This window comes from Hibiscus syriacus, unplaced genomic scaffold (genome assembly GCF_006381635.1).
Source record: "Hibiscus syriacus cultivar Baekdansim isolate YM2019G1 unplaced genomic scaffold, ASM638163v2 tig00109908_pilon, whole genome shotgun sequence".
NCBI classification, from domain to species: Eukaryota; Viridiplantae; Streptophyta; class Magnoliopsida; order Malvales; family Malvaceae; genus Hibiscus; species Hibiscus syriacus.
Window position 1 is genome coordinate 80,860 of NW_024062525.1, and position 12,950 is coordinate 93,809.

The window sequence follows — 12,950 nt, forward strand, 5'->3', positions numbered from 1 at the left end:
GGTAGTATCGATACTACTAAGAGAATATCGATACTACTCTTACCTTTGGTTCATGAACAGTATCGGTACTACGTACCCAAAAACTGTTTTGTGTTCAAATTCTAGTTTTAATGGACTTTGAATTATTTTTGAAAACTTCGAACAAATTTAATCAAGTCCAAAAATATTTTGCCTTAATTTGTTATATCAAAATATTATAAAACATGGTTCAACAATCTCCCCTTTTTGATATAACAAAAACATTTGAAAATTTGATTTTGGCAAAACTCCCACTTAATAAAACATTTCATGAAGAAGATAAATATTTGGAAAATATTAAAGTTCTCACTTTTTCATTAAGAAATTGATTTTTTCAAACATATACTTATCTACCTCTTTGTTATATAAAAAATAATTCAAATTTAATGGTTTAAAACAACAATAGAGAGTAAATAAAAATTTTAGCATAAAATCATTTAAAAATCAAAACTCCTCCTCAATAAAAGCATTCAAAAAAAACTTTTTACACAAAAGTTTAACACTTAAAATAATATTAAATTTCAATGAGATAAGAAAGAAAACACATTAGTAGCGCATGAAATTCAAAAAATCCAAGTCAAACATACTTTATGCAATATCAACAAATAAGACATTATAACTTATAAACATAAAGCATTATCAAGTGTTATGCATTTAACATAGATATCAATTGTTAGAAAAATATCATAGACAATGAAGAACATGTGCACACATATTTAAAACAAATTAAGGTCAATTTTTTTTAAATAAACATTTTAAACACAACTAGACCAAAAACAAACATTATAATGAACTAGAATTTTATAAAGTCATTTAACAAACCAAAAAAATGTTCATCATAATATACTTTTCAATATACGTGAGATAGAAAACAACAAGTAATCATTCATGCTTAACACTCATGCTTGCAAAAAAAAAAAATCAGAAGGCAACCAATATACAAAATCAAAAAGCTTTAAGATTAAAGGTTACACATCATTCTTTTGTATAACTAGAGCATTTGAAATTCTTTATCTTTACTACTATTGCTCCAACACACCTACAAGAGACATTTATTTGAATTTTGGTACCCAAATTACTTTGGGTCCTAGAAGGTTAGTACCAATGTCTCTAGTTCCCAAAGGAACCTATACTTGTCTAATTTTAAAAGATTTTCTTTTTTTTTATAGGACAAGTATTTACATTGTGACCATGAAAATGACAATGTGAGCATTTTTCCATTTTTAACATAAATGAATTTTTTTAGAATAATTTTCTTTTGTTAAGCATTCAAATTTCAATTTCAATTAAAGATTTTCTTTTTCAAAATCTTCAATTTTGGTTTTTGAAAGCTCGAAATCATTTTTCAAAATTTAATTTTGTTTTTCAAAATCTAATTTTGCTTTCAAAAGAAATCATTTTCAACTTTGAATTTGAAATCAATTTCTTATATTTGGAATTCATGGTCTCAAATTCCAAATACAATTCATCATTGGCAACTTGTAACTCATTAAAAGAATAAGAATTTAACTCACTAGAGTTAGAAGTTACCCTTGAATCTTCTTTGATGGCCATGAAGCATGGGTTGGCTACTTCATCTTCATCATTGGAGTCATATTCATCACTTCAAGCCACCACAAATGTCTTATTCTTTAGGAGGGACAATCATACTTGACATGCCCCATTTTTTGACATTCAAAACACACTAGATGACCATTCTTTTTGCTTGATTCATGTTCCACTTCCTTAGAAGTCATGAATCTCTTGAATCTTTTGAAAAGCTTGGCCATCCCTTCTTCTTCATCTTCATCCACCTCTTAATTTGAGTCTTGATTACTCTCATTGGTGGATTTGAAGGCAACGTCTACCTCATTCTTCTTATTCATCTTCTTCTTATTTTTCTTCTTTCTCCTTTACCATCAACTCATGAGTGAGAATATAACCAATAAGCTCATCAAGAGTGAGTGAATTTAGGTTATTAGCTTTCATAATCATCGTCTTCTTAGATTGCCAAGACTTTGGAAAATAGTAAAGCATCTTCTTCTCAAGCTTCTCATTAGGGATGACTTCTCCAAATCCTTTGAGACCGTTGACAATCACAAAAAATATATCCATCGTAGCTTTGATGTCTTCATCCAGTTTCATCTTGATCTCATAGCTATGGTTGAAAAAATTGATTTTGGTTTCCCTTACTTCATCAATTCCTTCATGAATGATTTGGAGCTTGTCTCATATCTCCTTGACATTTAAACAAGAGAAGACTATTCCATATTCATTTGGGCCTAATGCACAAAATAGAATATGCATTGCCTTTGCATTGAGTTGAAACTTCTTCTTCTCTACATCACTACAATCATACATCTCATCTATTAGAGTAGAGTTTCCTTTCAAAATAAAGTTCCAAGCTCCTAGATCGTTGGCTTGAATAAAAGTATCATTCTATTCTTTCAATAGGCATAATTTGCACCATTGAAATAAGGTGGCTTGTTGATCAGTTGAGAGTCTTCAATGTAGTAGGAGCCGGAGGTTGAAGTCATTTTCTCGATTGTGTCGGGAATCAGTAGAACTTCTTTAAGGATCGTCTCAAGGTTGTTAAACCTTCTAATAAGTCAAGTTGTGATACTAATCGTTAGATTGATAAAGCTCAATTGATCAACCGAAAAAAGTGCCAAAATGAGGTGAATTGGCCTTTTGAAAATTTTGAGTATGGAGTAAAAAGAGATAGATAATTTGCACAAGAACTTATAATGGTTCATCTTCTAAACCAAGTCTACATCCACTACCTTAGCTCCACAATAAGGATTTTCTAACAAATTCACTAATTTGTTCTTTCTTTTTTCTAGGCTCAATAGTAACCTTTACAAAACCCTTAGTTTTTTTAATGACTAAACTATTCACTAATTTGTTCTTTATTTTTCTAGGCTCAATAGTAACCTTTACAAAACCCTTAGTTTTTTAATGAGTAAACTATAATCACTCCCCTTTTACAAAGATTAAAGGATGTAAATAATAAAACCTCACAAAGATAGGTATTTACAAGAATTAAGCTCACAATAAAAGTTATTGAAAGATTTGCAATAAGCTCAAACACATATGTACAAGAGAAAAGGGAAAATAAAGAGTGAAAGAGTTTTTGTCTTGATCTCTATTGCTTGGATATGTGTTGTAACCTTCTTCAAGTGTCATCAACTTATTTTCTATATGTTGGGATGAGTTTGTGGTCGTTTATAGCAGTTGGTGGTGTTTTGGAGCTGCTGGGGATGAATTTTCTACAAAAGTAAAACTGCCCATAACAGGGAGTATCAATACTCCTTTAATAAGTATCTGTACTACCTTTGTAATATTTAAATAAACTAGCTGTTAAAGATCGTTGGGCTCGACCAGTATCAATACCATTGTGTAAAGTAGTATAGGTATCCCTTGAGTATCAATACCAATTTTGTATTCTGGAATTTGAACAATTTGGAAAACAACTGGTAGTATCGATACTACCAAGAGAGTATCGATACTACTCTTACCTTTGGTATCGGTACCATATGAACATTATCGATATTGTTCATGTAGTATCGATACTATAAGAATAGTATCGGTACCACATACCAAAAAAATTATTTTGTGTTCAAATTCTAGTTTAATATACTCTGAATTATTTTTGAAAACTTTAAACAAATTCAATAAAGTCCAAAAACATTTAGCCTTAATTTGTTATATCAAAATATTATAAAACATGGTTCAACAAAAGAAGATCATCATGATAACAAATAAACATCATCTTGATCAATCGTGGGAATGTCAAATCTAACCCTAAAAAAACAATAACCAAACAGTCAAAAACGTGACATAGAGACATGAAAAAACGTGCAAAAAAGGAAGGATTATTAAGAATAAAAGAACAAGAAAAAAATAAAGATACGCTATAATAAAACAAATGAAAAATAATGAATATCGATGGTCAGCAATTAGTGGTGCCGCTACCGATCACAAAGATGAAGAAGAAAAGAGACTAAATAGAGGCTAAAGAAAAAGTAGAATAAGCTGAGATAATAAACAAATAAATAATATTTCTTTATTTATAATTATTTAAATTATTAACATAAAATAATCTTTTTTCATCAATTATAAATTATTTATATTTATTTATTTAATAATCATCATTCAATAAATTATATAAATAGATTTATAAATAAAACTTTACAATTATAAGAAAACTTTACAATTATAAGAAAACTTTACAATTATAAGAAAACATTCTAAACTCAGAAAATAAATTAACAAAAATTAAGTATATCTCTTTGGGAAAAAAACAAATATACCATACAAGATGTATATCTCCTTTTGCTTTTGAACAACGTTATGAATATTAGGGGTTGGTATTTGTTACTATATTGATAGTAAATATTTTAATATGTTTATATTTTATTATATTTTACAATTTGTATATCATTGTATATTGAATGCAGAGAAAGTTTGTGAGTGGTAGCGGTTAAAGATCAAAAAGAAGAAAAGAGAGTTCACGTGGTAGAGATGGGATGATGATTATATGTGGACCGTTTGATCCATAGCCACAGATGTTGAATGCAAACGAAAGTGACGGCCGAATGGGGCAACATTTATGGGATAGGCTCTATACTTTTTATTATTTTTAAATAATTATTTATCAAAACAGAATAAAAATATAATACTAATAATAAAATGTAAATTTTAAAATTTTATTTTTTATAAATGCAGTCCTCTGAAGTAAATATGGATACCGGAGTTTTTAACTGAAAACTTGGCCTTTTTGGACAGATATGGAAAGGGTGGAGACACATGACGATTGGATCAATGTCAATGTCCTAAGAAATTCTCAAATTAAACAGTTTAAACCATGACATGTAGTTGTATTCGTTCTCTCTTTCTAAATAGACTAAGATGAAAGGTAATATCTATTTATAAATGTATTCGTTATATGTAAAAACAAATTACATAACATGTTTCGACCTTAATAAACATCTTATATCTGAGATAGATGAAGGAGGGGCCATAATAGTCATATCGGGAAATTTTAAATAATCATATATTTTAGATATTTTTTATTGATAATGTTTTTTTACGTCTTAGAATTTTATAAGTTCACTTTTTTAAATTTTAGAATTTCATCATTTTAATATAAAATCTCCGATAAAAAAACAGTAATAAACAGTTTTCCATTGTTTATAATTGTATGCATAACATTAGAATCATTGGGTTAAGCTTGGTGGTAGCCCAAAGTTGAAAACACCGTACGTAGGAAATGGTCGTATTAAGCCCAAAACATGATACAATGTCCCGATGGCATTGGTCCCTTCACTTTTATAATAGCTTTTACAAAAAGTTAATATTAATAATAATGTTTAATATAAAAGTAAGTAGCCAAACTATACCCTTTTTCTTAAATTGGTACCTAAGCCTAAATCTTAAAACTCCTATACTTTGAAAACCCTAAATCTAATCCTTATACTCATATCAGTCGTCGACCTTTACCGTCGATTGAACTTACATCCGACCATACCTACACCCGATGACCACCCACCGATAAACCCCCAATCGTGATTTAAATCCGACAAAACGAAATGAAAAAATCGTGACATTTGTGCAACTACACAAGACCCAATAGCACGAGGAACGACAAGGATGATGTCAATCGAAAAGGGAGACAATGTTGACAGCATCGACCATGATTGGCAAGATATAAACTAGGATTAGGGTTATGGTTAGGGATTTTGGGTTGATTTTTTAGGGATTTGGATTTTTTTTTTGTAATTTTAGGAAAAATATGATTTTTTTAAATATAATAATATTTTTAAATTTATATAAGTGTGACACATGTCACTTAATGAGGTTTTTTTAATAATGAAGGTATAGACACCTAAAATGATAATGTTAGTTGCGTTAGACACATGGATTGACCAAAAAAATTAGGCACCACTTTAAGAAAAACAATATAATTTGAGCACTTATTTTATATTAAGTTAAATCAAATTTATTAAACTATAAATCAAATCATATAAATTATTTTTTTTAGTCAAATCAAGTTTTATTCGTCATTAATAATAACCCTCCATCGATTGTTAAAAGTTTAGGTTACTCACTTGACAAATTCAACTATAAATTAATAAAAAAATTTACAAATTATAATCAATCCAAACTACACCTTAATTAATTTAATTATCTAAGAAGTGGTAATCACATCTCCTAGGGCTGAGAAATTAATTATCTATATTTTCTCATTAAAATAACACTAAAAAACAATTAGATTGTTACATTGCTTCTAAAAGTGAAACAAACATCTTATTATTTAATATGCCACGGCCTCCCATGGTCAAAATTTCCCAGAGATTCAAGCTTTGAATATATTTTATTCATTATTTATGATGTTGGTGTAATTTAAATTAAATTAAACCGGAGGTCAAGCCGGCGCCTACCAGGTTTTTTTAAGTTTACACGAGGCATAGGGCGGTCGGGTTTTAAATTTAATTAGATGTAATGAATGTTAATTAAATATAAAATTAAAAGGAAAAAACAATGAGATGTTTCAATAATCAAAGGCATGTTATTGCCTTTGTTGACAAAGACAGATAGCTAACATGTTTGTGAAAACGTAATCCTTGCCTCCTACTCTTCATTAAAAAACTGTCTTAATTGGTTATTGTGTAGTACAAGTTAAAATAACAATAAGAAACGTTGTTCCTTGTCCTGATTAGGGTTTATACGTATGGGATTAGTGATATTTTAAATTTAACAATAGATTTGATTTTAAGTAGATCTATAAAATAATCGAGTTATTTGTCTAGTTTAGTAGGCTATCAGTACATAATATTTTTTTCCTGATTCAACTTGGTTTAAATTAATAATTATTTTTATTAAAATTTATTTATACAAATAGATGTTATTATTATTTAATTTATGATATTGTATTTTATAACTCATCGTTGAACAAATTAAAAATAAAATAAAATAGAAAATATGTTTTGACCCATGACTGGTGCAAGTTGTGGTCTGTCTGTGTACAAGACAAGGAAGCATGGTCGAAATTATTTTGATGCGGTGTTCCTCTTAATTTTATTGGCTTCATTTCATTTTCATTATTTATTTATTTATTTATATTATATAATTATTTTACAAGTTCATTATTTAAGCACGTGAAAAATATGGCATATGAAGTATGTGGTTATAATGTAGGTTTGTTGTTGGAATGTGAAATTGATTCCATTCTTTTTCATTATCTATGTATATTTCATAAGTGGTTACGATGTAGGTTTGTTGTTGTAATGTGAAATTAATTTCATCCTTTTCCTTTTATCTATGTATGGGTTATGATTAATTCATATATATATATGGGTTATGAACCAATTATATTGGTAAAATTCTTTAATTTTATACAAATTTAAGATCGTTTGATAAATGAAAATAGATGATTGAGATTAATTAATATTTTTTTGTTAATATCTTCTCATTTACTAGTGTTAATCTCTTCAATTTATTTTCACTCATCTAACGGTCTCAAATCTTTGTAAAAATAAAAGAGTTTTACAAAGTAAGTGGATATCATCCCTATATATAATCTAAAACTTTTAAATCGAGAATAATCTATTTTTTCATAAAAATATTCTTATTTTTCACCATTAATTTTAATTATCCATTTTCACTCATCATCAAAGATGTAAAAAATATATAAAACTTTAAATTTTATTTTCAAATTTTTCTGCAAAAAAATGGAAATCCTTCAAGAAAGATTCTATTTAAGCAGCAAGTTAGACTCCGTTTGAATGAGAGTAACCTATTTTTTTCATTGCATGCGTTATTGCAAGCAACAAATTCCACAAATTTGACCGTAAAATGATATATATTTTTTATCACTAAAATACTAAGTTTTTTACTTTTAATACAACATTGTGTCAACTCGTAAGAAGATTTACATTGCCAGTTCAAATTACACGCAACTCTTTTCCTCAAAAAATTAAAATGATTATCATGATTAATATTATACATTAATCATACAAGTATGATTATACTAATAAAGTAAAGATTAGGGTAGTCTTTTTTGTTTGTTTTTGGAGTTAGATTAACACCGATGATGATCATAATTAGTGGTGATTATTAGTACTTTGATAATGACATTAATCCAAAAAATCCAGCAAAAGCCTTTTGGGGTATTTGGATGGGGAATGTGTGATTCCTATGGGAATGAAATCTACATTCTCCCGTTTGGTTAGGCCGGGAATTACATTCCCGGTAATAAAAGATTACCAATAGTGGATTTTTTTGGGTATATTACCGGGAATGTCATTACCTCCATTTTCTTAGGTATTGTTAGATTACCGACGTTTTAGACTAAAATGCCATTAAATTTTTATTTTTTAAAAAAATATTCTTCTTCTGTCATTGAATGATAAAAATTCTACGAAGTTTAAATTACAAATTTATCCTTAAATTATTTTAAATTTAAAAAAAATCTATAATTAAAATTTTATATGAAGTTCAGGGATTAAAATAAAATTTTACCCTTTCATTAAACTTTTTTTATATTTTTAATTTTGTAAAAAAAATTATATAAATATTATGAATTTAAATTTTTTAAAGAAAATATATAAATATTTTTCAACTTGTAATATTATACAAATATATAATAAAGACAATTTGGTCAAATATACATTCTAATAATATTTTATTCCTTTAACCAAACACGGTAATCTTACATTCCTGCTAAGCCAACCAAACACAAAATACAACATTCCTAGTAATCTTATTCTCTGGTAATCTTACATTCACATTGGTAATCTTACATTCCGTGAACCAAACACACCCTTATCGGTGGGTTTTAGGCCACCAGGAACATCTCTATTAATTAAAATAATAATAATTAGTTTAACTTATCTATAACTCTGTAAGGATGGTCAATTAAGCATATCAATATCATTATGTTGAATTAATTAAAATAATTAAGAAGGCAGGCCAAGGCACCACTAATCACACATCATCCACCTAATTATGAACTTTGAAATTGGATTAGCATTCATCAAATTCGTCCACCGACTTTGGTTGGGGTGTAGATGGTAATTTAAATAATATTTTGTTGATTATTTATTTTTTAAATTTAATTTTAAATTTATATTCGCTATTGATATAAATTATATTTGATTATTTCACCGATTTATAATTTTATTCCAATTAGTTGGGACAGAAGAGCAGCGTGTCCCCCTTTCTAAGGAATCATCTAGAACTCATTCTTGCCACTTATTTGATAATCCCACGTATCTCCTAAATTTGACAAATAGGACACGTGTCGTACGAGCATTGCTTACTGTCGGTTAATTCTAAACCTTAAACTGCATACAATTCCCGCTTCAAACCACTACTGTTTAAATGATTAAGGAAAGAAAAAAAAAGTAAACTAGAAACAAAAACCGGAACGCGTTGTAATCCCGTTCCCGTAAACAGATGACGTGGCAGATAATGATGCCATTTTATTAAAATTTTAAATAAAGATAAATTTGGCATAATGGTTAATATTTTTTTTTAATAAATTAGGGTAGTTGAGGTCATATTTGCCATTTTTTTTATTATTGACAGTATACGTATACTTTGTAAATATAATTAGTCGAACTTAAAATATCAAAAGAGAATACTATCTATGTTTAATTACTAAAATCACTCTAGTGATTCATTAGAATATCGTTTAAACAATATGTCGAGTTAGAGTCTTTATCTATATAAAAAAATTTCTACTGAGAGACCTACCTATCAAAATCAGATGATAAGTTATGGAAATGTCACAAGTATTGATAACATAATGAGTGATGACATTGTGACTACTTATTTCTCGTGGTTACCTTGTCTAGTCTTGAATATAGTTATAGAATCCATGGCATTTATACGTGTGTTGTGTAGATTTTTTTTATTGATAGGATTAGAGGAGCATTAATGTTTGGTCGAACTTGTATCCCAATAGAGTTTGAGGATTGATAAAATTGATGTGCTTTTGCACTATTGATGGAGTTATAGGGGATTCATGATTTTTCTCGTTGAAATAGTATCATTTCCATTTCCAATGATGTTGCCATTGTTATACATATATTATAATAAGAAAACGGATTAAATACCAAAGGAGGTTGAATTGGGGGTGAAAGAGAAATAGATGATTAAGGAGGAGCAGGTGCCAAGTGGAGGGGAGACAGAGGGAGCGTGGGCCTCCTTTCAAGGTTTCCTGTAAGCTAAACCACTGACATGTCGTGGCACAGAAGAGATGCACCAACTCATCCTCTCCTTTTCCTTCTCTCACTACATTACACGCGGTACGCGTCACCCGCCATTCAATCCCACACTTGTACGATAAAAGATAATTATTTAATCCCTAACGTAAAACTTTTCATAGTCCCCTTCTCTTTCCTTTTTTTTTTTTTATCCAATGTTAGCCTTTGAACAATGCTATCCCGTCAAGAAAATGGAAATATAAGGATTGTCAAAATAAATATTGATTTTCGATATATATTTAATGGTAAAACATATGTACACGAATGCAAATATGATAATGGGCATGGGTTACCTTAACTTCACCTTCTGGTTGTTTACATAGAAACGGAAAGTAAAAATTACGCACATTTTCTTCGTTTTGGTTTGCTTCATCCACTTGTCAACCATGTTTTTATTACAAGGATAAGCATGGGCATGTGTCTCGATTTATCCCTTTCCAAATTTGTCCGATGTTATCAAAATTCAAAGTAGATTAAAACAGTTTTTATCACACAAATTCAAAGCTTTAAACTCTCGACGTGTTCATTACCTTTAAATTCCATGATTTGTCACATCTCTTGTTCTGTGTCCATCAACCTCTCCAAATGTGTACAAATGGATATATGTATTTTGATTGTTTTAGAAGAAAGAAAAATATTTAAAATGCGTGTAAATTGTAAAGTAATTTTCGTGATCGGTCGGTGTCCCTCACAAATGAGTTGTCATGATATGGGCATACCCAACTTATGCGTACTTGACAACATGCCTCAAACCACGTGCTGCCATCCCTTATTGGTTATTACACGAAACGACCATCCATGTTCCTTGTATGTTGTCTTGTATGTTGTCATCGCGGTGATAAATAAGGCTAGACAAATTTTGAACTGAGTTATTTGAATTTAATTCGGTTAATATTCGATTAATTTTTAAATTAAATAGATTTAATTCAAGCTCGAATTCGATTCAAATTCTTAAAGAACTAAAGAAAATTACTTTATATATGACTCAAAAAACTATCGAACAATTTTAAAAATATATATATTAAACTTTTAATTTTTAAATTAAATTATCAATATTATTAACATTTATATGTTATTTAAAAAAACAAATACAATATAATGCTTTCATATATCTAAGGTTCATGTTCGATTTCGAGTTCAAGCTTGAATCGAGCTCGAGATTAAATTTCAATCGAACTAAGCCTGAGAACATTTTGAGTTCAAGTTTTCTCAAGCTCGAGTCGAACTTCAATTTTTGATTTCACGTTCAGTTTGTAAATTTTAAGCTTGTGAGCTTTCGAGTCGAGTCAAACTCAACTTTAAAATTTTCAAATTGAATTGAATTTAATAATACTCGAGCTCGACTGTACTTATTTACAACCCTAGCTATCATATATTTATAATTCATGTCTAAATAAAACCAGATAATCTCTCAAAATCTGCATACCCATTATGCATTTGATTTATTGGTGTAATATATTTCTATATTTCTTTAAAAAAATATAAATAATAGAGAATATATATATATTCTATAAGTTGGTGTAAATTTGATTGAAAATAAAGAAATATTTTCTATAAGTTTTAATGTAAATATTTTTCTTTAATATTGAAAAATCAACTTGTCTAAAATAAAGTATATATCTAAAATATGCATTGTTATTATCTAATATTTTTCTAGCCAAACATTATAGTCTTACATCTCTATCAATTAAACCATATAAAATAATATAATATTCTCATAAATAATTTTATATTTCATGAACCAATTTATCCATAGAAATTATCATCAATTATAAACAATTTTAGACTCACCCAAGGAAATATATCTAAATAATTGTATACTTAATATTACGTTTTATTTTTATTTTAATCATTCACCATTAAAAAGTTAACAGTGATGTTAACGTGTTGCCATATATAAAATAATGTTATATCATCATTGAGAAAAATAAAAATAAAAAGTTACAATATCGATAGCTTTGTTTGTTTATTAACAACGAGTGATCAAATTAAAATCAAAATGTAACGTTAAGTATGATTAAAAAAAGAGAAAATAACCTTAGTGACCGAAAATGCCTTATAATATACTATTTTAACCAACTTTTTTTGGATTTGCGAAAATGACCAACAAATTCGCAACGCGAAATCCAATTTCGCAAACTAGTTTTCAAATTCGCAAAGCGAATATGTAAATCGCAACACATAAGTCAAATTCGCAACACAAAAGTCAAATTCGCAACGCGATAGTCAAATTCGCAATGCGATAGTCAAATTCACAACACTGAAGTCAAATTCGCAACGCGAATCTGTAAATCGCAACACAGAAGTCAAGTTCGCAACACAGAAGTCAAATTCACAACACAAAATTTCAAATTCGCAACACAAAAGTCAAATTCGCAACGCGATAGTCAAATTTGCAATGCGAAAGTCAAATTCGCAAAGCGCGTTTATTTTCGCAAAACGAATTTTATTTTATTTTCGAATTCAAAACGCAATATTAATTTCGCAACACAAATGTAAACAGTATTATCACAAATCATAACCTAAAACCCTAAGTCACAACTCATTCTCATCTCCATCTCTCACTCTTTACGGCGACATCCGTCCCCATCTCCGGCGAAATCCGTCTATCTCCATCTCTTAGAGCAACCCTCACAACCATTCACGGTCAGAAATGGAAAATCAACCACATATGGTTAGTTT